Genomic DNA, 26,872 nt, shown 5'->3' with positions numbered 1-26,872 from the left:
AATTTCAGTAGTGTGTGTGAGAGCGTTTCAGTAGTGTGTGTGAGAGCGTTTCAGTAATAATGTCCCTTACGGCACCTCATACACTGCCCTTTAATCTTGCACTCTTTAACACCCATCTCAACTGCTGTGTTAGACGTGAGGTGTTAAATTTTGCACTTTATAGTGGACGGAGGAGGTTGGCAAAGGCCTGAATCTTTTATTTCTTTTTTCTTTTCTTTTTTTGAGACAAACAATACAAGAACTGCGTTTCACATCAGAAACAGAAAACTCAAAGCGTGCTGAAACAAAAGTCTTTAGATCTGGAAATGATGGAAAATATTTACACTTCACAATAGGCATGGAATAAAACATCATTTACGACAGTGAGTCAAGCTGAAGATGATCCCTTCATGCATGGTGGGAGTGAGCTGAGGGCTGTCTTCTCATTGATTTTTCTTCAGGCCTTTGTCTCCCTCCTTACCTCAGGCTCTATTCCTCTGTTGGCCAAAGAGCTCAGCATCAGGCCAGTAAACAAAAAACATTGATGATCATTTGAAAGATGAGCATTTTGAAAAAAAAAACCTAAAGCTTTCCTTACACAATAGCCTCAAAGAAATGTTCAGCTTCAAGCAGAGATTGTTTTATATGAAACGAAGCTTAACGTGAATTATTGTGATTTAACACTTTTTCACAGCCATGGCCATTTTATGTGCCCATTTTTATCCATTACTCAAGTTTAGAGAACACTCAAGTGAAGTTTGGAAAATAATGGTGGAACTTTGTCAAAGCTGTGTGAGGAGGAGTCGAAAGATTAGGGGTTACTGTTGTGACCATTTTGGATTTTTGCCTGTGTTAGAAGATGGAAAAGAAAATGCCCTTGATAGTTCCCCAGAAATCCGTGTGATGCCTTCACTAACGCCTTCACGCACACACACACACATTTGTTTTACAGCGCAAGAGTTGCCAAAAAATATCCACTTTACAACGAAATTCAACCAAAAAAGCAGCATATCATCACATTGAGAAGCTAGAACCAGCCAACGTTTGGCATTTTGACTCTCACTCTCACCTTTGAGCAGGATTCTCCTGTATTCTGGCAAAGCCTAAGAGTCTGAACAGAGCTTACAGAAAAACTCTTTTTGTAGCTGCAAAGAGCAGATGCCAGAAGGTGGTTTGTTTGTCATGGCAGCACCACGATAAGCACCCACCACCTTCTGGTGACACCCCAAGGGCCCGGTAAGATGAAGAAGCAGGCTTCTAAGCCTGGATTGGACAAAGCATACTTGAGCAGCAGAGAGGTATTGGCAAGCCAGCAAGGCTGCAGCTGCATTATTTGCCATCCACTAGTTATATGATGTAGAATAAGCTGCCTTACTACAGGAAATTCCTAATGCTCCCTTTTAAAACCTCAGGCGTCTCATACAATCTTAACAAGTTTGAGTTAGTTATTTTCTAATCAAGTCTTCGTTTCCACTTATTAGAAGATTTCTTGAGAGTTAAGAGGCTGAAGATATGCTTGTCAGGATTTATTCTCTTGAGTGACACAGTGAGTATTGTGTGCGTGTGTTTGCATGCATGTGCATGTGTGTGTGGGGAAAGTGGGTGGGACTGTGTTTGTGCATGCGTGTACTTAGGCACGCTGTATAAGCCTTCAAAAAATGTTTGTGTTGGTGACTGCCATCTCCCTGTAGTGCTCCAATAATAGCTTCTGCTTGTTAATGTCCTGGTGTGAACCCTTGTCTCTTCCTGTTCAGAGGCCAATTGCTTGACTTAGAAATGATGGACAACAGTGTTAGCGTGGGACAAGATCCAGCAAAGAGCAACAGAAATAAAATGTCACCATGTCAGCAAAGTGCAAAACTGTTGTATCGACTTGCTGGCATTATACTTTAGTGAAGCCTGCCTGTTGTGTTTGCTTTCAAACTATGCAAAATTTCCACTGATGATGTATTCATGGCAGATTAATTTTCTGTCGGTCAAATGCAAATGCCCCAAAGTGCCACGTTATTTCTAAAGCCTCCTAATGGCTTCAGTATGTTAATGGGTAAAATAAACAGTTGTGAGGTATTATACTTCAATATGATCCCACAGATGGAAGTCAGGTGTTTGGACATCAGCTTTATTGTAGGACTTAATGGTTTACTTTCTGTTCTGTTAACACAGATTTCTTCGTAACAACTCAGGTTTTTACAAGACAATACTTTTTTTTATTGCAAGTAATTTTTAAGTACTGCCTAAGTAATTTTAAGGAGTTTACAGTTTCATGGTAATTTTTCCAGAAAAACAAATAACATGCTGTACTTTACAGGCCTTAGACTGTATTATGGAGTTGATCTTGCCTTTTTATACCTTTAGCTTTTACATCTTTTTTTAATAATTATTATGTTGATGTGCACAACTGATTTTCTATTATTCAATTGTCCTTCCTCGTTTCCAATATAAATGTGTGTCTGTGAAGGAGTGTATCCTTTCCTCTAAAATACCTGGAGGTTAGGCAAGGTTAGTCCACTCCATAAACGGCTCTCGCCCTAAAAAGTAAAGCCTACTCACAAGGTAAGACAGGGGAATATTGTTTGTTTTTCCTTTCTTCCCAAGGGCTCACCACAGCAGGTAGCTACCTATGTTTGATTTGGCAGATTTTTTTTTATTTTGGGGGAGGGGAATAACCTTCCTGATACAACCATCCCTAGGGATTTGTTTCTCCGCCTGGGATCAAAGAGGGATTTTTTGTGTGTTTAAAAAGATGTGGTGCATGAATATGTAGCTGTCAGTTTAGGCTTCACTCACGCAGGCCTAGAGACTGATCTGTCATAGTTAGATAGTTAGGTTAGCTAAAAGTAATAGATGTGTGTCCTACGGTAGATAAGTAAATACCGTGTTGCACACCACATTGATACTTTTCCCCTGTGTATTCTCTGTGAAGGACTTTATTCACACAATGAGAAAGTTAACATTTTCCTCCCTTTGCCATCTTTATTAAAATTCTGCTGACACTTTCTCTGACTGAGAAAGAATACAGGCAAATTGGATGGTAAACACATTCAAAGTCCTGCCACTCAACAAAGCAGTTTGGCTCTGAAGTCAGCGAAGAGTCTCAGTGGCTTTAATTCTTCCCAACTTCACCTAACACCCTGAGTATAACAGATTTGATGTTTAGCCTCTCCACAACAAAGAAAGTTTGTTTTCCTTCGTGTGTCTCTGCTTCCCAGTGCCCCCTATATGCAAAAGGACAAAAAAAGATCTACGTCTGAATTTTTTTTGTTGTTAATCTGCGACAGTGTGAATTTTAAACAAAAAATAAAAGTTTGCAGGTGGTTTATAATGGCAGTGAACGAGAACTGTAACAGTTTTTTTCATTTTCATTGAAGGACTTGTCAGTTTTGGAAAATGTGGCTGCAAATCAGAAACTTTTACTTTCATGTCAGTCATGTTTTTAAGTTTTGAAATACGAGTTGGAGATAAGATTTCACGATTTTTCTCAGACAGTGCGTTCTGCACATCAGTTTGTGGCTTAAATGGATTGGTATTTTATCTCTGTCACATTCTTGACCATTCTTTGTTCATTTTACACAGACTTCTCTGCATGAAATATAAATTAAATATATTTCCATATAAATTCCCCTTCCATCAACTAACTCACTCTTGTAGAGAAAAAACAAAAAGCAATATGTACTGTATATGTACTATGTACTGCCTTTTTGATTGGTTTGTATTCTGTTCTCCTTTTTGGAACTAATACAAAAGTCCCTAAAAGACAACAAATTAGCAAAGTGATCAGGAACACAAATTAAGGTAAATGAAGGAGGCACTGAATGGATTAGAAAACAGTCAGCAGCAAAAGAATCACAATTCAAATTGCGTTTACTTTTTTTTTTTTTATTAGAGTAAAGGTGCATTACTTAATTAGACTCTTTTATACATTTCCTTCTGCCTTTAGCCTTGTAAACAGTTCCAGCCCATTAGGCATGGACAGTGGTATGGTTTATTCTGTTAAGAGAGATAGACGGTCGAAGGTAGTCCTCAGTTATCGATTCTTCCTGCAGTTTAAAACTAAAGTTTAAGCTCTCATACATAAAACCGACAAACATAGCCCAGTGGCATCCCCGTGTATATTCCCATGCTTCTTAAGATCTTTTCTTGTTACAGAGGCCTCACAGGCTAATATTTTAAATTGGAATTATTTTTGACAACTGCCAAGCCATTCTCCTGTGCATCAAAGCACAGACTGCAGAATGTTCCTTTAAATACCAATAGGAAAATCCTCTCTGTAAGAACTGTATGTTTGGATGAACAGAATACAAATTAAAATTATTCTGCTGTCTTCTTATGCCTTCCTCCTTGCCCTTACCATTTATCAAAAGGACATGTGTGGTGACGAATGACAAGCACAGCGATCCACATGACCCAGGAGGTGTGCGTGCTGTCAGTGTGGGGGTGAGCACATTTTAGACATTTTAGTGAGATTATCCATTCATGCACTAACATCCTCAACAGTGTTGCTTTAAAGACATTCAGTCAAACAGTGTTTTACCCACCCGATTCTCCACCAGATGAATTCCCTTTGTCCTTTCAGTGTTTCTTTCTCTGCTTTTGCATCTATCCTTTTGCTACAGGCAAAATGAATAAAATATGGGGGACAGGTGAAAGGACAAGCAGAAATTATTAAACAGGCAAGTGATGATATTGCAGGAGTAAGAGGTGATACAGAAACAGAATAAATATGATCAAGGGGATCACTTAAGGACTTAGACTGAGCTTTTATATTTCTTTATGGAGACTTTTTTCCTGTGGAAAAAAAAATTACATCGTTGTTAACACGCCCATAACAAGAGTGTGGTATACAGAAATACTAAATATCTGCTTCAGGTGATATAGAAACGGTAATCATGTTGTAGGTTTTTTTCACAGACATCAGTATCCCAGAAGAAGCACCACAATCATGACATAATAATATTTTGTTCAGTACCTTGATTTACGCACTGGTTTCATCTGTATATTCGATAAACATCTTTAGCATGTTTATATAATCTCAAATATGAAATGATTTTAAAAGCTATTGGCAATACATAATTGTTTTTAAATCTCTATTATTAAAATCAAAAGAAGCAAAATGCAAAAGTCTTGATTCATCTGTCATACTTTTATGTTTTGGTACTGAGGAGATAGATGTTCGTTTTTAGTTTTTTCACTCATTTTCACTCCAGCCCTTATACCCAACCATTTTCATTTTAAGAATGTTGTCACAAAAATGCAAAAATCTGTTCTGATTTCTACACAGATAACACAGTTTTACCGTTTTAAACTATCTACAGCAGATAAACAGTACCTGAAAGTCATATCCTTAAGAAACTGGAAGCAATCCGGCAAATACCTGAACCAGGACCTGTGAAATGCATCTGGCTCTTCAGCCTATTCACTGAAGCCTCATCACAACTTCAGTCATTAAAAAAATGTGTGGAGGGAGCTGAAACTTAGAGTTGCCAAACAGCTGCCCAGAAACCAAAGGTATTAAGAGATTTTCTGTAAAGTGGAGTGCACGGAAATTCCTCTTGAGATGTGTGCAAACCTGCTGGCCAACAACAAGAAACACCTACAGGATGTTCTCCACCAAGTACCTAAAATTGTTGATCAAATATTTATTCAACTTAATGAGATGCAAATCAATTTATTATCTTGATTTTTGATGGTCTATCTCTTAGACTATTGAAATCAAAGTAGCATAAAAACTAGACACTGTTCATTTTGTTGTAAGTCAGCAAAATTGCTCAAATAATTATTTCCCTTTACTGTATTTATAAATGTAATCACAGCAGCTATTTCCCAGTTTTCCAGCAAAATGAAGAAATGGTGAGCTCCTCGGGGTTTTTACAGTACCGCAATTTAGTTTAAATGCTTTAAAAAAAAATAATGTTGTACTTTCTTGGTGCAAATTAATCAAGCGGTCATGAAAGAAGCTCCAGAGCCAGATAGTTCTTCAAATAAAATGAGGTGAGAAGGGGAAGTCACTTTTTTAAATTAAGTGCTTACAGCTGTCATCCACATATAATACATCCTGTGATTCAGCATCACAGAGTAAGGAGACATAACTTTCCTTTAAAGGGTTCTGAGCCAAAAGGGTTGGGGAGATAAGTAAGGATTGGAAATGTGAAACAACCTTACAGTGTAATCCTCACCATGAGGTGAAAGCAGAGAGGAGGATGAAAATCAAATTTAGCTCTTCATCCCCCAGGAGGACCTGGGGTGTTATTTTCTGCCAAAGTTACCTATGACAGTAATCCAAGACACAGCCACCTAACCAGACAGCAATGAGACCAAAACAATCCTGCATGTTTTACATTCATCAGATAGCTCTGGTAGTGATTTGGAACCCGAAGACAATGAAAGCCTGATGGGGGTTCAGAGGGGAGACAAACTCAGTTTCAATCAGCATCACATAACGAAAGTAAACAATAGTGATTACAGTAATTAGCGTTGGTTAAACTTTCAGCTTTGCTACAATCACTGGGTAAAAACAGAATAGTTTTACATTCGAGTAGCTGAGACTCCTCACACAAGACTGACATCTAGAGGTCAAATCCTTAATGTGTACTTGGGAACTTCAGACCAAATACAAGACTTTATTTAAAATACGCTTTGCATTAAGTTGATCAAATTGGATAATGTATCTCTACAGAGTTATTTTGTTGATATTTCAAGTGAAAAGAAACTAATACAAACTGTGTAGCAATCAGACACTAACTATGAGCCTTTCACAGGTTAGAATACCTGTTACTTGTGATTTTATTGATTTAAAAAGAAATTATTTAAACAGTAATTGTGAAGCCAATGACAATTTAGACGCTCTTCTGTGTATAAACCTTATTCCTGTGTTAGGCATTAAATGGCTCATTAGGCCTTGTAAGGCAGGGCAAGAGTTGTCATTAGGAATCTTCCATTGAATATAATTTTGGAGATGATAGATTTTATGACCCTTCAATCCCTGTGGTAACACTCAAAAACCACTGCCTCATGGAGAATCTGATAACAAAGCTAATTAAGGCCTACAAAGAAGGAGGAGGCTATAAAATATATCTAACCTTTTCCATTTTGCAAGTTTCAGTGTCTGAAATGGCATTAACAAATGGCATTTAAGGTGATCTGTGGAAGTTAAGACAAAGCCTGGAGGATGAAGAAAGTCTGCATGACCCGCTATAAAACCTCTGTTTGACTGCAAATGAGCTGCATTAGCTGTTGCAGACATGGAAGTGCTCTCATCCATTGCTTGATAGAGAAGCAAGTCCTTTCCTTTCCTGTCCTTTCTAAAGAACAGACTCTACATAACAGATGGACGTAACCATCATGAAGACATTATTCAATGCTTAGTGAACGCCTGTCATCAATCTAGCTTAGCTTTTTTTTTTTTCTTTAAACCAAAGCGCCTGTCAGTTCCATAATAAAACTTACCCAACTTTATCATCCCTCTGGACACGGATGGTGATCATAATTTACAAAGTGAACACCACTTATTATTTAGTGTGACTTGAAAACTAGCCATTGAGCTAATAAACTCGACAGCAAAGTGTTATCTGAATTCAGCTGGGGGATATTTTCCATGAGGAATCGTCCCCTCTGGCCATAAAAAAAAAAGGTAATTTAAAATTTAAATTTCAGTGTGTAAAGTCTCACCACTAGATGTCAGTAGATTGCACATTCCAGATAACGGAGTTCTGTTTTGTTGTTTTTTACATTGCCAGCTGTCCAAAGGCAGGAGGGTCACATGTCTAATCTGCTAAGAAATTGTGACAATAGCAGGAGTAAATAAGCTTGTTATGTACAATTTTGTGTGTTAGAGCCCCGACTTCAGTTTAAGAGATTAGGCTTGAGGTGAGGAAAAGGAGGATGCTATTTTATCCAGATGACAGACATAATGCCTCTTACATTTGTGTTTTTTCTTCTTTGGTGAAGGGATGATAAAAATATCTTGAATGTGAAGGATTCTCTTTTCCCCATGCCTTTTGTCTATTACGTATTTAGCATACTTAAAACACAATTAGGCAGAACGGCAATGTCCATCTTGATAAGACTTTTTGTTTTGTTGGATTATCTCTTAGTTTATGAGAAGACATAAGTTTGTTATTAAAGATGTAAAGATGTATATAATTTATTGAGTACAATATGCTTTTTTCTATTAAATAAACTCAAAAACAACTGCTTGTACCTTTAAGTCATTTCCTATTTACTTTACATTTCAGAGCAGAAACTATGCCCATCTTTTATAGACAGTCTGTGACTCAAAGTGTACAATTAAATATCAGGAGAAACATTGGGAACAAGTGTTTTGAACAGACTGATTTAAAATTTAGCTCTGTGTGATCAAAAACATACAGTTCTGGCCAAAAGTTTACATAAACTCTTTTTGAGCATGGTAAACAAACATGGTAAGTTTGGGCTTTTAATGATTTCTTTGAACTGCTCTTTTTACACAGCATACATCTTTAATGACTTAAAAAAGAGAACTGGGTGCACAAGATTGAATTTTTTTCTCTAATCCACACAGGGTCAAAAGTATAATAATGCTTGGTTAAATGTCCCTTGCACCTCAACCAGGTACTTTTGGAAGCTATCAATGAGCTTCTTGTATTATTCGAGATGGTATTTGATCTGTCTTCTTGGCAGAATTGGCCAAGAAGTTCAATTGGTTGATTTCCTGGTAAGCAGTCAAGCTTGGAGGTATCCATTTTGAAGCAGGGATTTCTTTCTTGGTTGGCACCCTCTCTGCCAATGGCGATGTAAACCGCTCCTCACTACAGACAGAGGATGGTGTTACAGGGGTTTCCAGTTTATTGCTGGCAGCCTTGATCCTGATTTGATTTGATGATTTCTGATTTGTTCCTAAACATAGTAACCAATTTCCTCTCATCAGAAGGTGACTAACTCTTCCCGATCTTAGCAAAGTGGTCACATATCAGAATACCTTACATAGAATTGTTGGAGCTGATTATCTCAGAATCTGTAGTTATTTAGAAAAGGCCCATTAAGCTTCTGGAATGATCTTCCTAAAGCCCTGAACTCAACAATATGGAAAATGTTTGTACTATGCTTAAAAGGTAGGTCTGTACCAGGAAACCATAGACCAGGGGTGGCCAACTCCAGGCCTCAAGGGTGTCCTGCAGGTTTTAGATGTGTCCTTAATCCAACACAGCTGATTTAAATGGCTAAATTACCTCCTCAACATGTCTTCATCATCATCATCATCATCAACTTTATTTATAAAGCACTTTAAAACAACCACAGCTGACACAAAGTGCTGTACATTGGAACTGTAAAATAAAATTACATGAGATATAAATAAAACACAAATAAAAGAAGAGTTAAATCATTAATTAAATAACTACTTCAATTAAAAGAGAAACTAAATCTCACTGAGGTTAAAAGCCAAGGAATAAAAGTGGGTTTTAAGACGTGGTTTAAAAGTGGACAGTGAAGGGGCCTCTCTAACGTGCATGGGCAAATTATTCCATAATTTTGGAGCCACAATAGAGAAGGCCCTGTCACCTCTGAGCTTCCTCCTGGATCTCGGTACCTCCAGGAGCAGCTGGTCAGCTGACCTGAGAGACCGACAGGGTATGTGGGGATGAAGAAGCTCAGAGAGGTAAGGCGGGGCAAGACTGTGAAAGCATTTAAAAACAAACATAAGAATTTTAAAATTAACTCTAAAAGACACAGGCAGCCAGTGCAGAGAGGCTAGCACGGGGGTTATATGCTCTCTTTTTCGAGTTCCTGTTAGGAGTTGTGCAGCCGCATTTTGAACCAGCTGCAGACGTGAGAGCAATGACTGACTGACCCCCACATAAAGTGAGTTACAGTAGTCCAGGCGGGAAGAAATAAAAGCATGGATCACTGTTTCAAGGTGCTGCCTCGAAAGAAAAGATTTTACCCCTGCCAGTCGCCTTAAATGATAAAAACTGGACTTCACCACTGCTCTGATTTCAGAATCAGAATCAGAATCAGAATACTTTATTCATCCCGAGGGAAATTAGGGTTACAGCAGGCAGCACGCTAATGGCGCATGCGCACTTACAAAGGAACCTTCTGACCAACTTTATACAAACATCACATTGGGCAGACATGTCAGAAAGGTAGGCTGATAGGAAAAAACAACGAAAATACACTACATGAGGTAAGAGGAGGAGAAAAAAAACTCCACTCAGACTGAGCTCCTAGTGGGAGAACAGTTTGATAACAGAAAAAACACCTCAGCACAAAAGCACATGACTATCAATACACCATAGAAACACAAGAGAAGCAACAGGGGCGGGTAAAGGGTAAGAGAGAGCCGGTGTAGACAGCGCATCCGGTCCTGCAGCATCTGTGCTGGTCCAGTTGACTGCTATCTTCCCCGGTAGGGCACAAGCATCAAAGGCGTTGGAAAGGGAGGGGGGATGAGTGAGTGCTTATCAGTGTAAGTGTGTGCGTGTCCATAGTTTAGCTGAGACAGTGTCCTTCGGCCTATCAGGCTAAGTAAACAGTCCTCCAGCCAATCCAGGTGTCCTTGCATGGGATGGGAAGAATAGCCGTAACACAGTCATTATCAGGGAGTGATTGTTCGGCTCCAGCCTTGGGCCTGCAGCTGGCGCCGTGATGGGGATCCGCAATGTTTATGTTGGTTTTGTTAATTTCCATGCGAGCAGCCCAGGAGAATTTTTCAGGCTGCTCTTTAACACTCCGACACTGGCCTCTCGATCTCCCGTTGGAGAGTCCCGAGCCTACCCATGATGGTATCAAACTTCTGTTCCATGGTGTTATCGTTCAGCCAGATGGAGCGCTTTAGGTTGAAGTTGTAAAATGTTGCTTTTTTTGTTTCTTTCTTTGTTTTTTGTTTTGTGTTTTTTACAGTGATTTTAAATTTGGTTGTCCAATTTAAAATCACTGTCCAACTTAAAACCAAGGTCAGTAACAACAGATTTAAAATAGACTTCCAGGGATCCTAAAACAACAGAGGAGGACTCACAGGGACCACTGGGTCCAAACACCAACACTTCTGTTTTCTTTTCATTAAAATTGAAAACGTTTAGAGCCAACCAAGCTTTAATGTCATCTAGACACGTCAAGAGAGGTTTTATGGAGATGCCATCCTTGTGTTTTAGTGGCAAATAAATTTGGCAGTCATCGGCATAACAATGAAATGAGATCCCATGCCTTCTAAGGATAGAACCCAGAGGCAATAGATACAGTGAAAAGAGCAGTGGCCCTAAAATTGAGCCCTGTGGGACGCCGCATGACAGAGGAGCAGAAGACGATTCGTAACCGAGAAGGCTGACAGAGAAAGTTCTATCTGACAAATAAGACCTAAACCAATTAAGTGCAGTGCCACCAATACCCACTACATGATGTAATCGAGAAATTAGAATATTGTGGTCTACGGTGTCAAAGGCAGCAGTTAGGTCAAGCAAGACAAGAACAACATGGTTACCAGAATCACATGCCAGAAGGATGTCATTAAAAACCCTTAATAATGCAGATTCTGTGCTGTGAAGGGTTTTAAAACCTGATTGAAAAACCTCAAAGATTCCATTTTCATCTAGAAAATCTTTCAGTTGACTAAAAACAATCTTCTCTAAAACCTTGGAGACTAAAGGCAGCTTGGAAATAGGCCTATAGTTCGCTAAAACTGTGTGATCAAGGCCAGGTTTCTTAAGCAGTGGCTGTACTACTGCATGTTTGAAATTTGCAGGAACCATACCAGAAGACATACTGCTGTTAATAATGTCAAGGACATACTGTCTTGAAGTCTTGAAGTTCTCCAGAGGCCTGGTAATGAACTAATCATTTGATTCAGGTGTGTTGACCCAGGGTGAGATCTAAAACCTGCAGGACACTGGCCCTTGAGGCCTGGAGTTGGACACCATAGACCATTGACCCAATTTTGATTTTTTTTTTGAAGATCTTAAACATGTGTGTTGTACAGTCATTCCAACCTGACAAAAGAAGCGTTCAAAGAAATCATTAAACGTCCCAAATGATCATGACATGTAAACCCATGACGAGTGTATATAAACTTTTGACCACAACTGTATTTGAAGAACATAAGAACCTATATTTGACAATCATTACTAACTTTTTGGGAGTGGAAACATTCTGTTTTGGTTTTGTGCAGAACCAAATGGCACAAGGCATAAGAAAAAGGACAGAATCAGTTCCACTCAATAGCAACAAATTCTGGAAGAACTGTTCTGCAGTCAGTCAAGAAATTAAAAAGAGGCACAGTTCATCGAGTCCAAAGCAATGTCAACCATGAACAACTTCAAAAAAACACAAATTGAAGTTGTTAGAATGGCTCTCCCAACCCCCAGACCTGAAAATGGAAAATCTGTGAGGAGATTTTAAACATGCTTTGCTTGCAAAACAGACAGAAGTATCACAGAATTGCCTGTGATAGATGGGCTACCTATCTAGAGTGTACCCCTAAATTGGATAAGCAGCTAAGAGGATGGATGGATATTACAGAATTGAGGATTGCACAGTAAAAATTACAAACTGGATTCCAAAAAAGTTGGGACACTAAACAAATTGTGAATAAAAACTGAATGCAACGATGTGGAGATGGCAAATGTCAATATTTTATTAAGAATAGAACATAAATCACAGAACAAAAGTTGAAACTGACAAAATTTATCATTTTAAGGGAAAAATATGGTGATTCAAAATGTCATGGTGTCAACAAAAAAGTTGGGACAAGGCCATTTTCACCACTGTGTGGCATCTCCCTTTCTTCTTACAACACTCAACAGACGTCTGGGGACCCAGGAGACCAGTTTCTCAAGTTTAGAAATAGGAATGCTCTCCCATTCTTGTCTAATATAGGCCTCTAACTGTTCAATCATCTTGGGCCTTCTTTGCCGCACCTTCCTCTTTATGATGCGCCAAATGTTCTCTATAGGTGAAAGATCTGGACAGAATGTGGTCTGGCATTATCTTGTTGAAAAATGCAGGGTCTTCCGTGAAAGAGATGACGTCTGGATGGGAGCATATGTTGTTCTAGAACCTGAATATATTTTTCTGCATTGATGGTGCCTTTCCAGACATGCAAGCTGCCCATGCCACACGCACTCATGCAACCCCATACCATCAGAGATGCAGGCTTCTGAACTGAGCGTTGATAACAACTTCGGTTGTCCTTGTCCTCTTTGGTCCGGATGACATGGCGTCCCACATTTTCAAAAAGAACTTTGAATCGTGACCACAGAACAGTCTTCCATTTTGCCACACTCCGTTTTAAATGATCCCTGGCCCAGTGAAAACGCCTGAGCTTGTGGATCTTGCTTAGAAATGGCTTCTTCTTTGCACTGTAGAGTTTCAGCTGGCAACGGCGGATGGCATGGTGGATTGTGTTCATTGACAATGGTTTCTGGAAGTATTCCTGAGCCCATTCGGTGATTTCCTTTACAGTAGCATTCCTGTTTGTGGTGCAGTCTCGTTTAAGGGCCCGGAGATCACGGGCATCCAGTATGGGTTTATGCCCTTGACCCTTACGCACAGAGATTGTTCCAGATTCTCCGAATCTTTGGATGATGTTATGCACAGTTGATGATGATAACTGCAAAGTCTTTGCAATTTTTCGCTGGGTAACACCTTTCTGATATTGCTCCACTATCTTTCTGTGCAACATTGTAGGAATTGGTGATCCTTTACCCATCTTGGCTTCTGAGAGACACTGCCACTCTGAGAAGCTCTTTTTATACCCAATCATGTTGCCAATTAACCTAATTAGTGTTAATTGGTCTTCCAGCTCAAATTTACTTTTTCCAGCCTCTTATTGCTACTTGTCCCAACTTTTTTGGGATTTGTTGACACTGTGTAATTTTGAATCAACATATTTTTCCTTTGAAATGATACATTTTCTCGGATTAAACTTTTGATCTGTCATCTACGTTCTATTCTGAATAAAATATTGACATTTGCCATCTCCACATCACTGCATTCAGTTTTTATTCACAATTTGTTTAGTGTCCCAACTTTTTTGGAATCCGGTTTGTAATAAATCAATATATCCAAAAAACCTCCAGGTCTGATAACCGCACATGCCACAATTACTGTTGTTACATTTTTTCTTTTTAATTTTCTTTTTAAATTTAGTTTAATTATTGTTTTAACTGATTAAAATTAAATGTAGAATTCTACAAGAAGACAAAGGCCAATATTTTCAAATGTATTTTTGCTGCTTTACTTTGTTCTGTATTTTAAGCTTCTGTCTATTTCAGTTTCACATTTCCAGTCTTCTTTAAACCATTTTAACCCTTAGATGTACACGTGGTGTCACAAATGACCCCACGGGTTGTTTTTCTTCAAAATCTTTAAAACGAAAACTTGTAATATATTCATATTCCAGGTATTCCTCATAAAATATGTTTGTAACATGAGGCCGTTATTCTTCTAAATCTAAATATAAAGATTCAGAATCTTTATATTTAGAAATCAAGCTCAAGTTATTGTGTGTGTGTGTGTGTGTGTGTGTGTGTGTGTGTGTGTGTGTGTGTGTGTGTGTGTATTTTAACAAACTTTAAAAAAAAACTTGTTAACTTAAAAAGTCTTTTTCAGTTTACTCTATTTTGACATAATTTGTAATTGTGAGGAGCTGCGGGTGCAAAATATTTTACTCAGAATTCTAATTTTACAATCAACTACAATCTTTCTGTGAAAAGATTTTCCATAGTATCCTGGAGAAACACACAGCACAAACACCTGCTTGTCTGCTGTAGTCTTCAGATGCCTGCTCACTTTATAGCTTCTTGAGGAGCCATTTGTTTGCAGCAGCAAAGCTTATAAAAGAAAATTAAAATGTTATACATATTTTTTTCTAAACTAAGATGTTCTACATTTGTTCCATCACATTTACAACTCTACTGCTTACACATGGAGTCTGCTTGGCTGGTGCGCCTGTTGTCCATTATCACTCACCTACAGCGTAAACCTCGGGTCCCAATATCCATTCATTGCCAGATCACCATCTCACCTAGTGTGGTACAGTTCGCTCAGACTCACTGTAGTCAGTTGGTATAACATTTTGCATGTCTTGTATTTGTTTGCCTCTATTCTGCTATTCTTACTCTCTCCTTCCTTCTCACACTTTCTCCAGATTCACCAGCCTTGACTCATCCTGACATAGTCCCTTGTCCAACTGCGTGCCGAGTCCATCTGAATTCCCTGCATACAAACGCACTCCTACTGATCTGACCTTCCTGGGTTTATCTTATGCCAATTACTGGTTATTTAACTTTTTGTGCATCCAGTATCAGAGTCCTCATGTCACATCCTTAACACCAGGAGTGATTCCATTTGAAATTCAGCTATTGTGAATGATAACAGAAGGCAGGCAAATTATATCAGTATATAATTATCAATATTAAATCACTCTTAAAGTAAACCATAATGCAGATTTTTTTTATTAATTTAAAAATGTAAATGTTGTATATCGGTCTTCTTCTCCTTTTTTCACCTGCTTCCTTCAGGAGTCTCCACAACAGATCATCTTCCTGCATCTCACCCTATCCCTACCATCCTCGTCTGTCACAGCAAACCACTGCGTGTGCTCCTTCACTAGATCCATGAATCTCCTCTTAGATGTCTCTTCTGCTCCTGCCTGGCAGCTCCATTTTTAACATCCTTTGTCCCAATCACTAATCTCACCTCCACGCTCCTATCTTTCCTTCCTTCCCGCTGTCTCTTAACATGCCTTCCCCTTCTCCCCTTCCTTTGTCTTTCTTTAGGCAATTGTACCACAGTTTCCACTGGCACACTGTTGACCAACAGCACTGGTGAGGGTGATTGCTAACACGGGTCCCTGATCTGGTATGGAAATCTTAAGATGCACTGTTGTATGTGTCATATGTATGACTTGGCCAAGATTTTACGCCAAGTGCCCATCCCCATTTATCCGGGCTTGGGGCCGGCACTACAACTACACTGGCTTGTGACCCCCTGTGGTTGTGTTTTTAAAAGCTCATTTCAGCTGCAGTGGCCGCCGCAGCGGGTAGCTGCACATGTTTTGACTTGGCAGACACCGGATGGCCTTCATGGTGCAACATCACAGGGGTAAAGATCATATATTTGTTTAGGAACAGTTTTAAAATGAAAATCAACAGTTTTAAGGTCCCCAAAACAATATTTCAGTTTGAGCTTCACAAGGCTTTTGTCTCTTTCTTGTAATAGCTTTTTCTTTCTTTTCTCGTTTTTCACCTTTTTCTTTGATGTTTATCTTTGTCTGCTTCACACTGGTATCTGCTCGAGTTAACTGTGTCTTAATGCTTTTTTTTAATCAAAGTACAAACAGCGAAAGAGAGAGGCACATTTTGTGATGTACAGAAACTCTGGTTGAATCATTTCTCTTCATTTTCTTCATAATCATCCTCCTCTAGGTTTGTTTGTTCTGCTGCTATTCGTCATTTCGACTTTTTAACTGCAATGCGTTGTGATAAATTATGAAATCTATTGAAGAGAATTATGGAAGAAAAGCTATACCAGAGTGTTTCCTCTGATACTAAAAGGAAAGCACAAAAACTTCTGCAGTTTTATGCCAAAGATGAAATCCTGTGCCATTTGCGTAAATGGTATTCACGGCTTGTTATAAAAGGTGATGAAAGTGTGAAAGCCAGATTGCCTGGGAGAAAACACTTAGCATAAAAATGGCTTTTAGTAACAAAGCTGGGGCGAGCCAAGATGCCTTTTTGTCGTGATTTGTGCAGGCAGCAGCCAAAAATAATTCAGAATTATTTTAAATTGCTAATAATCATACACTAGACCGCATGTGTCAATATGTGGTACAATTATGGGTTGGTTTCTTTGTTTTTTTCAATTAATTGAATTTTCATCTCAAGGCTTTAGAAATTACAGAAAATTGAGAGACTGGCCCTCAGAGCAGTCGCAGGCAGTTAAATCGATGGGGAGACCAATAACAGCTTTCATCTCCTTCTGCAAGGTAAACATCAAGGCTCTCGATACACTATCTGCCTTTGCCCTCCAGCATGCCTGCGAGACTTAGGCCAACATAACATTTTACTGATTTATTTTTCTATATACAACATAACAGGGTATGTTTGGCTGCATGCATGGAGCAAGGCCTGTTTTATATTCACATCACACTCCAATGGAGCAAATGCAGAGACGTGATATAGCCTTACTTTTGTAATCTAGACTGTATATCTCCTTTACCAGAGAGTGATTGATGAAAACGCCATAGATCTCAGTTGCATATGTTTAAACTAGCTACTTTGTTATTTTACATCACAAACCTCAAAAGGGATGCATTTCATGTGTAAGATCACAGATGGATTTCCCTTTTTTTTTAGTTGAACAGACTCTGATAAAACAGATCCTAAAACTGAATGAGCTGCAGCACTTTATATTCGTCATGACAAGGTCTTCAGCTAAGGTGAGAGTACTCTAAAGAAAAACTCATTCACGTGAATTTAAAAAGCGCAAAGAGTACGACTGTGCATCTTCAGCTTTTATACTTTTGTGTCTATACAACCTCAATTTCCTGCGTGTCAGTGCATGCAATTTAATCCACAAAACACATTATTAGAAGAGTGACAGAGAAGTTAATGAAGAGTGTTGTGCTCTTGGACTGGACTCCCATGAGTAGATTATTTAAGCATTAACTGCACTGATAGAGTTTTGTGTGTAATATCAACAGATATTGAATGTGTGGTGAAATCACATTTGGTCTTGAATGTCCAGCATAGTATAAAGTGGTAACTGGGGTTATGGAGAATTTAAGAAAAAATGCACTCACCAGCAACTTCATTAGGTAAGCCTGTTCAACGTCTCATCATCAGCCAATCACATGGTAGCAGCAGAGCATTTAGGCGTTTACACATGGTGAAGGCGTACTGCTGAAGCGCAAGCAGAGCTTCAGAGCTTCTTATTGATCCCTGAGGACAGAGATGAATGGCCTTCAAACGGATACGAAGCTAAAAGCAACTCCACTAAACAGTCATTACAATCAAGGTATGCAGAACACACAACAGCACATCTGAACACATAAAACATCAAACATATAGGCAGATGATACAATAGCAGAAGACCACACCAGAGAATGAAAACTGAGGCTACATTCTCACAGCCTCAGCAAAATTGGACAACACAAGATTTGAAAAACCTTGCTGCATCTGATGACTTTCAATTTCTGCTGCGATATTCACACAGGAGGGTGGGAATCTCGAGTAAAGTAATTATTAACTGAGAATACCACAGCCTACATGAGTCCACAGTGTATCTATCCATCTTCTGATGGCTGCTTCAAGCAGGATAACACATAATGATGCTAGTGCCTTTTTGAATCTATGTCGCAAAGAATTAAGTCAGCTGATTTTAGTCAGAGCAGGAGATTTTGTTAATCCTGGGAGGCATGACTGGAGTCACTATATTAAGCTAGCTATATGCCAGCAGCCTGGTAGACAGTTCTTGTTTTTCTATGTGGGTGTGGTGCAGTGGCTTTGTGAAGTAGTTTAAATCCACATTTGACAGAGCTGTGGTATGTAAGAAAAGTAAATAGAATAGAATAGAATAGAATTTAACTTTATTGTCATTGCACATGCACAGGGCAACGAAATGCAGTTTGCATCCATCCAGAAGTGCTTTAGTGATATAGATATATTACAATATATATTAGCAATAATATAGATATGTGAGTATATTACAGAAATGGGTCTATTATGGTATGTTATAATGTACACGGTATGAAGTATGTTGTGAATATTCTATAACTATAGTTATGTACAGGCTGTAGTGAGTACAAGCTACAGCGGGGAAAATAAGTATTTGACACATCAGCATTTTTATCAGTAAGGGGATTTCCAAGTGGACCATTGACACAACATTTCCACCAGATGTTGCCATCAAGCCAAATATTGACGTCATACAAACAAATCAGAACATATAAGTATACAAGTTAAACCACAATAAATAAAGTGAAATGACACAGGGAATAAGTATTGAATACATGGAGATAACAAGGGGCAAAATGACATAGAAAGCCAGGAGATCACCTGAAATCTGTCAGTATTGATAGAGAAATCCTGTCCCCTATCAGTACCAATTGATATCAGCTGCTTTAGTCCTAATTGATGGCCTATAAAGGCTCCTCATTACCCAGAAGGCACACAGGAAAGACTTCATGATGGGTAAAAGCAAAGAACTCTCTCAAGATCTTCGTAATCTTATCGTTGAAAAGCATTTTGATGGGAATGGTTATAGGTGCATTTCCAGAATGCTGAATGTTCCTGTGAGCACTGTGGGGGCCATTATCCGGAAATGGAAAGTGCATCAGTTCACCATAAACCTGCCACGATCAGGTGCTCCACGCAAGATCCCTGTCCGAGGAGTCCAAAGAATAATCAGGAGGGTTCTCCAAGAGCCAAGAACCACTCGGACAGAACTTCAGGAAGACCTTGCATCAGCAGGTACTGTTGTTTCAAAGAAAACTATAAGCAATGCACTGAACCGCCATGGCATCCATGCACGCTCACCACGCAAGACTCCATTGCTGAACAAAAAGCATGTCAAGGCTCGGTTAAAATTTGCGCAACAGCATTTGGAGAAGCCTGTGGATTATTGGACGACTATAGTATGGTCAGATGAAAGCAAAATTGAACTTTTTGGCAGTCATTCTACACACCATGTTTGGAGAAGAAATGGCACTGCTCACCACCCCAAGAACACCATACCAACAGTCAAGTTTGGGGGTGGAAGCATCATGGTTTGGGGCTGCTTTTCAGCAAGGGGTACTGGCAGACTTCATATTATTGAAGGCAGGATGAATGGAGAGATGTACCGGGACATTCTGGATAAAAATCTGCTGCCATCTACCAGGAAGCTAAAAATGAAAAGAGGGTGGACATTTCAGCAAGACAATGATCCCAAACACAAGGCCAAGGAAACAATGAAGTGGTTTCAAAGAAAGAAAATCAAGTTGCTTGAATGGCCCAGTCAATCACCTGACCTAAATCCCATAGAAAATCTATGGAGAGAACTGAAGATTAAAGTTCATAAAAGAGGCCCAAGGAACCTTCAAGATTTAAAGACCGTTTGTGTGGAAGAATGGGCCAGAATCACTCCTGAGCAATGCAGACGACTGGTCTATCCATACAAGAGGCGTCTAGAAGCTGTAATCACCAACAAAGGCTTTTCTACAAAGTATTGAATAAAGTGTGTTCAATACTTATTCCCTGTGTCATTTCACTTTATTTATTATGGTTTAACTTGTATACTTATATGTTCTGATTTGATTGTATGACTTCAATATTTGGCTTGATGGCAACATCTGGTGGAAATGTTGTGTCAATAGTCCACTTGGAAATCCCCTTACTGATAAAAATGCTGATGTGTCAAATACTTATTTTCCCCGCTGTATGTACAGGCTATGAACAGGATATAAATTTGAAAAACTATACAGAATATGAAATAAATAACTTTACAGAAATCTGAGATATACAGCTATACAGAAATGGGAACTATGCAAGTTGTAAACAGTTGTAGGATTAAAAATTATCAAATGTACAGAATGATTATTTACACAGAACTATACAGTAGTGCAGTTAAGATGAGTGAGATATAATTCCTACAGAGGCTATATAAAGTGCTAGTGGTTGTGAGTGGTGGTTCAGTCCATGTTATTATTGTGTGTTTAAACAATCTACAATAAACAATCTAAGATTTTTAATCAGTGATACTGGTAATACTCGCCGTAACAATAAGTGAGGTCAGCAATGGTAACGAGGCAAGTTATTTATTTCCTAACTAAGTTCCTAATTGGCTCAGTTAACTGGAAGAAACACTCAAGACACTTCATATGCAAAGATTAATTAGAGAATTTGCCGTGGCAGTGTGAATGGCTTTAGTAATTATCTGTACAAACTTGTTCTGACAACAGAGCTCCCTCTTCTTTCCTTTCCACACTCATCCAGGAAAGAAAGATAATCACTGCCATGTCAATTTAACTGTGTAACCCTGTAATAAAAACATAATCATTTACAAATATATATTTGTTTTGCATCACAGTCACTGATCCATCAGGGATTTTTGGCACTTTATTGGTCATAAAAATATTTAGTAAAAAATAAGTGAATAAATAAAAATGTTTCATCTTGTTTTGCAGCCATTATGATGAGAGCAGTATACTCTACTCTTTAAATGTTTAAGATGATAATCTACAATTCGTTTAAATTGTATTTAAATAAAAATTGAATAACGAAATACAATAAAATGACACTATTTGACACTATTTTTTACAATAAACATCAGATATTTTAAAAAATAACAACGAACTAAAAAGAACTTTAAGTTGAATCACTGCCTTCAAACTGAATTGATCAGTAACCAATGTAAACATGTAACCATGGTAACTTTTTTAGGCGACATATTTCCCTAGCAAATATTATGCAATTCAGATAGCTCATTTAAATGCCTATTACTGACTGCAGTTAACAGATAATCCACCAGAGGGCAGGTGATTGCCTGCAACAGGTTTCTTTAAAAATCACTGATCCTGCTGATATACTGTATATAGCATATTGACTGAAGTTATGAGTCTGTTTTGTAAAGGGATTTTTGTAACAGTGCTCATTAAATGTCAAATAATACTGATAGATTATTTGATTAACGATGATTGGAATTATTTATTATTTAAAAATATGTAACGATTAACTAAGTTTGCTCCACGCTGACATTTGGAGGCATGATTTTTCTCTGTGTAGAAGATCAAACCATGCTTTGTTCCTTGTTTCCTGTTTCTTTGCTGACATTTAATAATCACACAGTGAGAAATCCATTATTAGAGAAACAGATACATCTGAATCGCCATCCCTAATCGATTCCACCTGTTAAAGGTTGTGACATGCTTTATCTCACTTGAAACAGTAACTCCCCTGCCTGGGCCAGTTCAATGGGAGATGCTGGAGTTCATTCTGGGAAATACAGGAAGTCAATAACTTGAGCAGCAGTAGATAAATTATAAAAAAGATATTTTCAGTTGCTCCCCTATTTACCATGTTTGATTTGGCAGAATTTTTACACCCGAACCAGGGATCTTTACTTGTTAGGCAAATATGTAAAGCACAATGCTATAGAGCCACTACACAGTAGACAAAGTATACAATGTATAAATGTATATTCCACAACCTTACACAAATAAGGTTGTTATATTCTGACCATCCCTGATTGACAAGCCCAGAGCATTTCCATTTTCATAAAAACCTTACTGTGATTTTGTACTGGGGCCTCACAGCAGCTCAACCTGCCAGTGTTATTGTTGTTGTCCTCCCACTGAGCATTACATCATTATATCAGATATGGCTTTTAATCATGAAACATTTAAGACTGATTGCACTGAGCACCCTTGAAATCAACCGCTTCATGTGTGTAGGGGGGGGGGGCTTAAATTTGCTTGCAGTTACCTCCTGAACTGGAGAAAATCACCACATAAGTGTATGCCTTGTGGTATTTTAATAGATAATGAAATTTCTCATTGAAATGTAGGAGGAGGCACCAGAGAAGGAGTAGGAACAGCAGAGGTGTGTGTCTGTTGAATTATGTAAGCTTGTAAAAGAGAAGCAGAGCAAGAGATACTCCTCTACAGAGACTCCTATAACCCCCTTACCTTGACCTCTACATTTTGTATGCTGTACATAACGCAACAGTATAATTATAATTATAATTGCTTATTGGGTTTTTTTGTTTTGTTGGATTTTTTTATGTCAGGTGAGAGTCGGAACTTGTCAGTGTATTTTAATTCTCTATGCTTTGACAAGATTGAGAGGTAACCTGAAATATACAGTGGGGCAAAAAAGTATTTAGTCAGCCACCGATTGTGCAAGTTCCCCCACTTAAAATGATGACAGAGGTCAGTAATTTGCACCAGAGGTACACTTCAACTGTGAGAGACAGAATGTGAAAAAAAAATCCATGAATTCACATGGTAGGATTTGTAAAGAATTTATTCGTAAATCAGGGTGGAAAATAAGTATTTGGTCAATAACAAAAATACAACTCAAAACTTTGTAACATAACCTTTGTTGGCAATAACAGAGGTCAAACGTTTACTATAGGTCTTTACCAGGGGCCCGTTCTTCGTACCTCGCTAAGTAGGTTAGCCGGATTAGATTGTTGACGATTTCGCGTGATCCTGGATCAGTCGGTTCCCCGAAGCTCATCCGGGACTTGCTGTCATACCAACAGAGCCGTAAGCGTAAACCTGCTCGGGAGCAGGTTTACTTTATGTAAACAGGATTAGATCGCGGCCACGCAGGTATGTCCGCGTCATTCATACGAAAGCAACAGCGATATTCCACCACTGTTTCACCATAAATAAATAACATCAATGTAACTAAAGACAATGCAGCACCTGATCCATTTATTGATTTCACACAGGTCATTTCCTAAAAAAGGGAAATGTACTATTAACATTCTATTACATGTATGTGATTATTACAGATTTAATTCATATTTCAGAGTAGCAATTGTAAATTACTTCGTGTAATCAAGATGAGAGACCACGGCTATAAAAGCGAAGGTGGATTTGGGAAGTCTGTCGCAGCCATGTCCTGTCCGTATACGCGAGCCACCCATTGCGGAAGGTGCAAGATTGATAAGGAGAGTCCTCAGAATTCAGCGTATATTGCGGGACAGACAGGATCCTTTAGCTCAGCGCGACAGTGTGCTCATAGAGAGATATCGATTTTCCCGTGAGGGTATTATTTACTTAACCAACTTGTTGACGAGGGGGTGCAGGACCACCACCTGTCTTTTTTTGCTCTGCCCTTTTCTTGGTTGCTGTTATAAACAAACAGATTATTCCAGGGTCTCTTTCCAAGAGACTAAAAGCAATATAAGTGATAAATATTACCATTCTGTAGAATATTCTTATATTTCACTTTTACCTGTTCCCATGTTCTAGTGGGTCCTGTCGTGGCTCTAATGTGACAGAGGATAAAATATAACATATTATAATATAATGTAATATAATATTGGATAATATAGTGTAATATAATAAATCTACCCTACCGCCTACTGGTGTTGGCCAGAGGGGCCGATGGCGCGATATGGCAGCCTGGCTTCTGTCAGTCTGCCCCAGGGCAGCTGTGGCTACAACTGTAGCTGCCTCCCCCAGTGTGTGAATGTGAGAGTGACTGAATAGTGGCATTGTACAGCGCTTTGGGTGCCTTGAAAAGCGCTATATCAATCCACTCCATTATTATTGTTATTATTAAATTACTTACGAGTTTAATTTGTCAGCAACTTCCTGCCAGCCCTCGCTCCTTGCTTTTGCAGCCTTTGCAGTGTTCCCTTGCGTTCTGATTAAACTCTGAAACTCCTGAAATCCCTCACTCAAGAGTTCTTGCTCTGCTGCCGAAAAATACCGAGCCGAGCGCGCTCCGTCGACATTTTCGCCGACCAATCAGAGGGTTGCCGATCAATGTTTCTACTATCGATGCGTAGCCCCTTTTACGACACCCAGTGATGTCACATTACTGCGTCCAGCTGTAGTAATCGTCAACAGCAGGTGTGTTCGGGGAACCGGATTAGCGAGCTCACGGTTAGCGCGATGATTTGATCTTGGATGTGTCATTTGATCTTGGATGTAGTAAGCGACGTACGAAGAACGGGCCCCAGGTTTGCACACACAGTAGCTGGTATTTTGGCCCATTCCTCCATGCAGATCTTCTCGAGAGCAGTGATGTTTTGGGGCTGTTGCCGAGCAACACTGACTTTCAACTCCCGCCACAGATTTTCTATGGGGTTGAGGTCTGGAGACTGGCTAGGCCACTCCAGGACTTTCAAATGCTTCTTACGGAGCCACTCCTTTGTTGCCCGGGCGGTGTGTTTTGGATCATTGTCATGTTGGAAGACCCAGCCTCGTTTCATCTTCAAAGTTCTCACTGATGGAAGGAGGTTTTGGCTCAAAATCTCACGATACATGGCCCCATTCATTCTGTCCTTAACACGGATCAGTCGTCCTGTCCCCTTGGCAGAAAAACAGCCCCATAGCATGATGTTTCCACCCCCATGCTTCACAGTAGGTACGGTGTTCTTGGGATGCAACTCAGTATTCTTCTTCCTCCAAACACGACGAGTTGAGTTTATACCAAAAAGTTCTACTTTGGTTTCATCTGACCACATGACATTCTCCCAATCCTCTGCTGTATCATCCATGTGCTCTCTGGCAAACTTCAGACGGGCCTGGACATGCACTGGCTTCAGCAGCGGAACACGTCTGGCACTGCGGGATTTGATTCCCTGCCGTTGTAGTGTGTTACTGATGGTGACCTTTGTTACTTTGGTCCCAGCTCTCTGCAGGTCATTCACCAGGTCCCCCCGTGTGGTTCTGGGATCTTTGCTCACCGTTCTCATGATCATTTTGACCCCACGGGATGAGATCTTGCGTGGAGCCCCAGATCGAGGGAGATTATCAGTGGTCTTGTATGTCTTCCATTTTCTGATGATTGCTCCCACAGTTGATTTTTTCACACCAAGCTGCTTGCCTATTGTAGATTCACTCTTCCCAGTCTGGTGCAGGTCTACAATACTTTTCCTGGTGTCCTTCGAAAGCTCTTTGGTCTTGGCCATGGCGGAGTTTGGAGTCTGACTGTTTGAGGCTGTGGACAGGTGTCTTTTATACACATGATGAGTTCAAACAGGTGCCATTCATACAGGTAACGAGTGGGGGACAGAAAAGCTTCTTACAGAAGACGTTACAGGTCTGTGAGAGCCAGAGATTTTCCTTGTTTGAGGTGACCAAATACTTATTTTCCACCCTAATTTACGAATAAATTCTTTACAAATCCTACCATGTGGATTCATGGATTTTTTTTTCACATTCTGTCTCTCACAGTTAAAGTGTACCTCTGGTGCAAATTACTGACCTCTGTCATCATTTTAAGTGGGGGAACTTGCACAATCGGTGGCTGACTAAATACTTTTTTGCCCCACTGTAATACCCAATAGACTTTCCCCCGCTGGTTTCATGCTGCTGCTTCACTGGGGACTCATCATCAGTGATGTAGCAAAATTGCTTCCCAGCTGCCTGCCTGTCTACTCTGAGTGTACCAGTCCGTGAAATCACTACTAAGCACTGCTGAACCTGGCAACAAGCAAGCATTATTGATTCACATTGAAATCTCTTAACAAGAAAAAGTGCAGGCCTGCGCCACTCCGCAGGATGTTAAGGTGTTATAGTCCCTCCCTGTTAACAATAAAACCATGTCACCATTACACATGCTTTATAGAGAAGTTTTGATAAATGCATTGATAAGTAATCTACTTACATACTGTATACCATTATTGTGGTTCTAAATGCTATTTTGTACATATTTTAAACATTTATAATAATTTAGCATTAATTTCAAAAGAATTTGTGACATAATAAATTAATAACATAACATTGTACTAATTTTAGGTAAAATATTTTTTATTTAAAATCACAACTGACATATTAATAGTGATGGGACGTTCTGTATCGAGGCTTCGGAGCGTGTGTCGAGTAATGGAGGGGGCGTTTCCGCGAAGCGCGTATCGAGGCTTGCTTCATTTATGGGAGGAGCTGAAAATGATGACGTCCGAAGCCTCGCTGCCCGGCTGTACCACGTGACTGGTTCATGAAGTGGTTCGAACTTTGCCGCGAGATATGACAGCGATATAAACCCCTCAGACTTCATTCAAAATGTGGGTGTTTGATGGAGAGTTGCGGTTAGAGAGAGTTTGGAGACCGTTTGGAGGTTTATGAGAGTGAGGAGAGAAAGTCAGGAGAGAATGGAGCCAGCTAAGAAGAGGAGGATGTCCTCCCCTGTGTGGGAACATTTTGATCTTATTCCTCCCAACAAGGTATGTAAATTTCTACAGAAGATGTATTTTCATGATACTG

At 39.3% G+C, this 26,872-nt stretch overlaps 1 protein-coding gene and 1 long non-coding RNA gene across 3 annotated transcripts in view; one reads left to right on the top strand and one right to left on the bottom strand.

Annotated features, from left to right (window-relative positions):
• LOC101469587 (syntaxin-2) overlaps positions 1 to 26,872 on the top strand; it is a 306,839-nt gene that overhangs the window by 262,112 nt on the left and 17,855 nt on the right. The gene's annotated exons all lie outside the window — the stretch shown is intronic.
• Positions 284 to 26,872, bottom strand: part of LOC143419698 (uncharacterized) — a 29,649-nt gene continuing 3,060 nt past the window's right edge. Inside the window, exons 2-4 of the long non-coding RNA XR_013099711.1 lie at positions 17,750 to 17,888; positions 4,515 to 4,586; positions 284 to 476 (exon numbers count right to left, since the gene is read on the bottom strand). This is a non-coding gene — a long non-coding RNA (uncharacterized LOC143419698). The remainder of the gene's footprint in view (positions 477 to 4,514; positions 4,587 to 17,749; positions 17,889 to 26,872) is intronic.

Source organism: Maylandia zebra, linkage group LG7, assembly GCF_041146795.1.
Source record: "Maylandia zebra isolate NMK-2024a linkage group LG7, Mzebra_GT3a, whole genome shotgun sequence".
Taxonomy (NCBI): domain Eukaryota; kingdom Metazoa; phylum Chordata; class Actinopteri; order Cichliformes; family Cichlidae; genus Maylandia; species Maylandia zebra.
The sequence above is the reverse complement of the archived record's forward strand: the minus strand, read 5'-3'. Positions and strand labels throughout refer to the sequence as shown.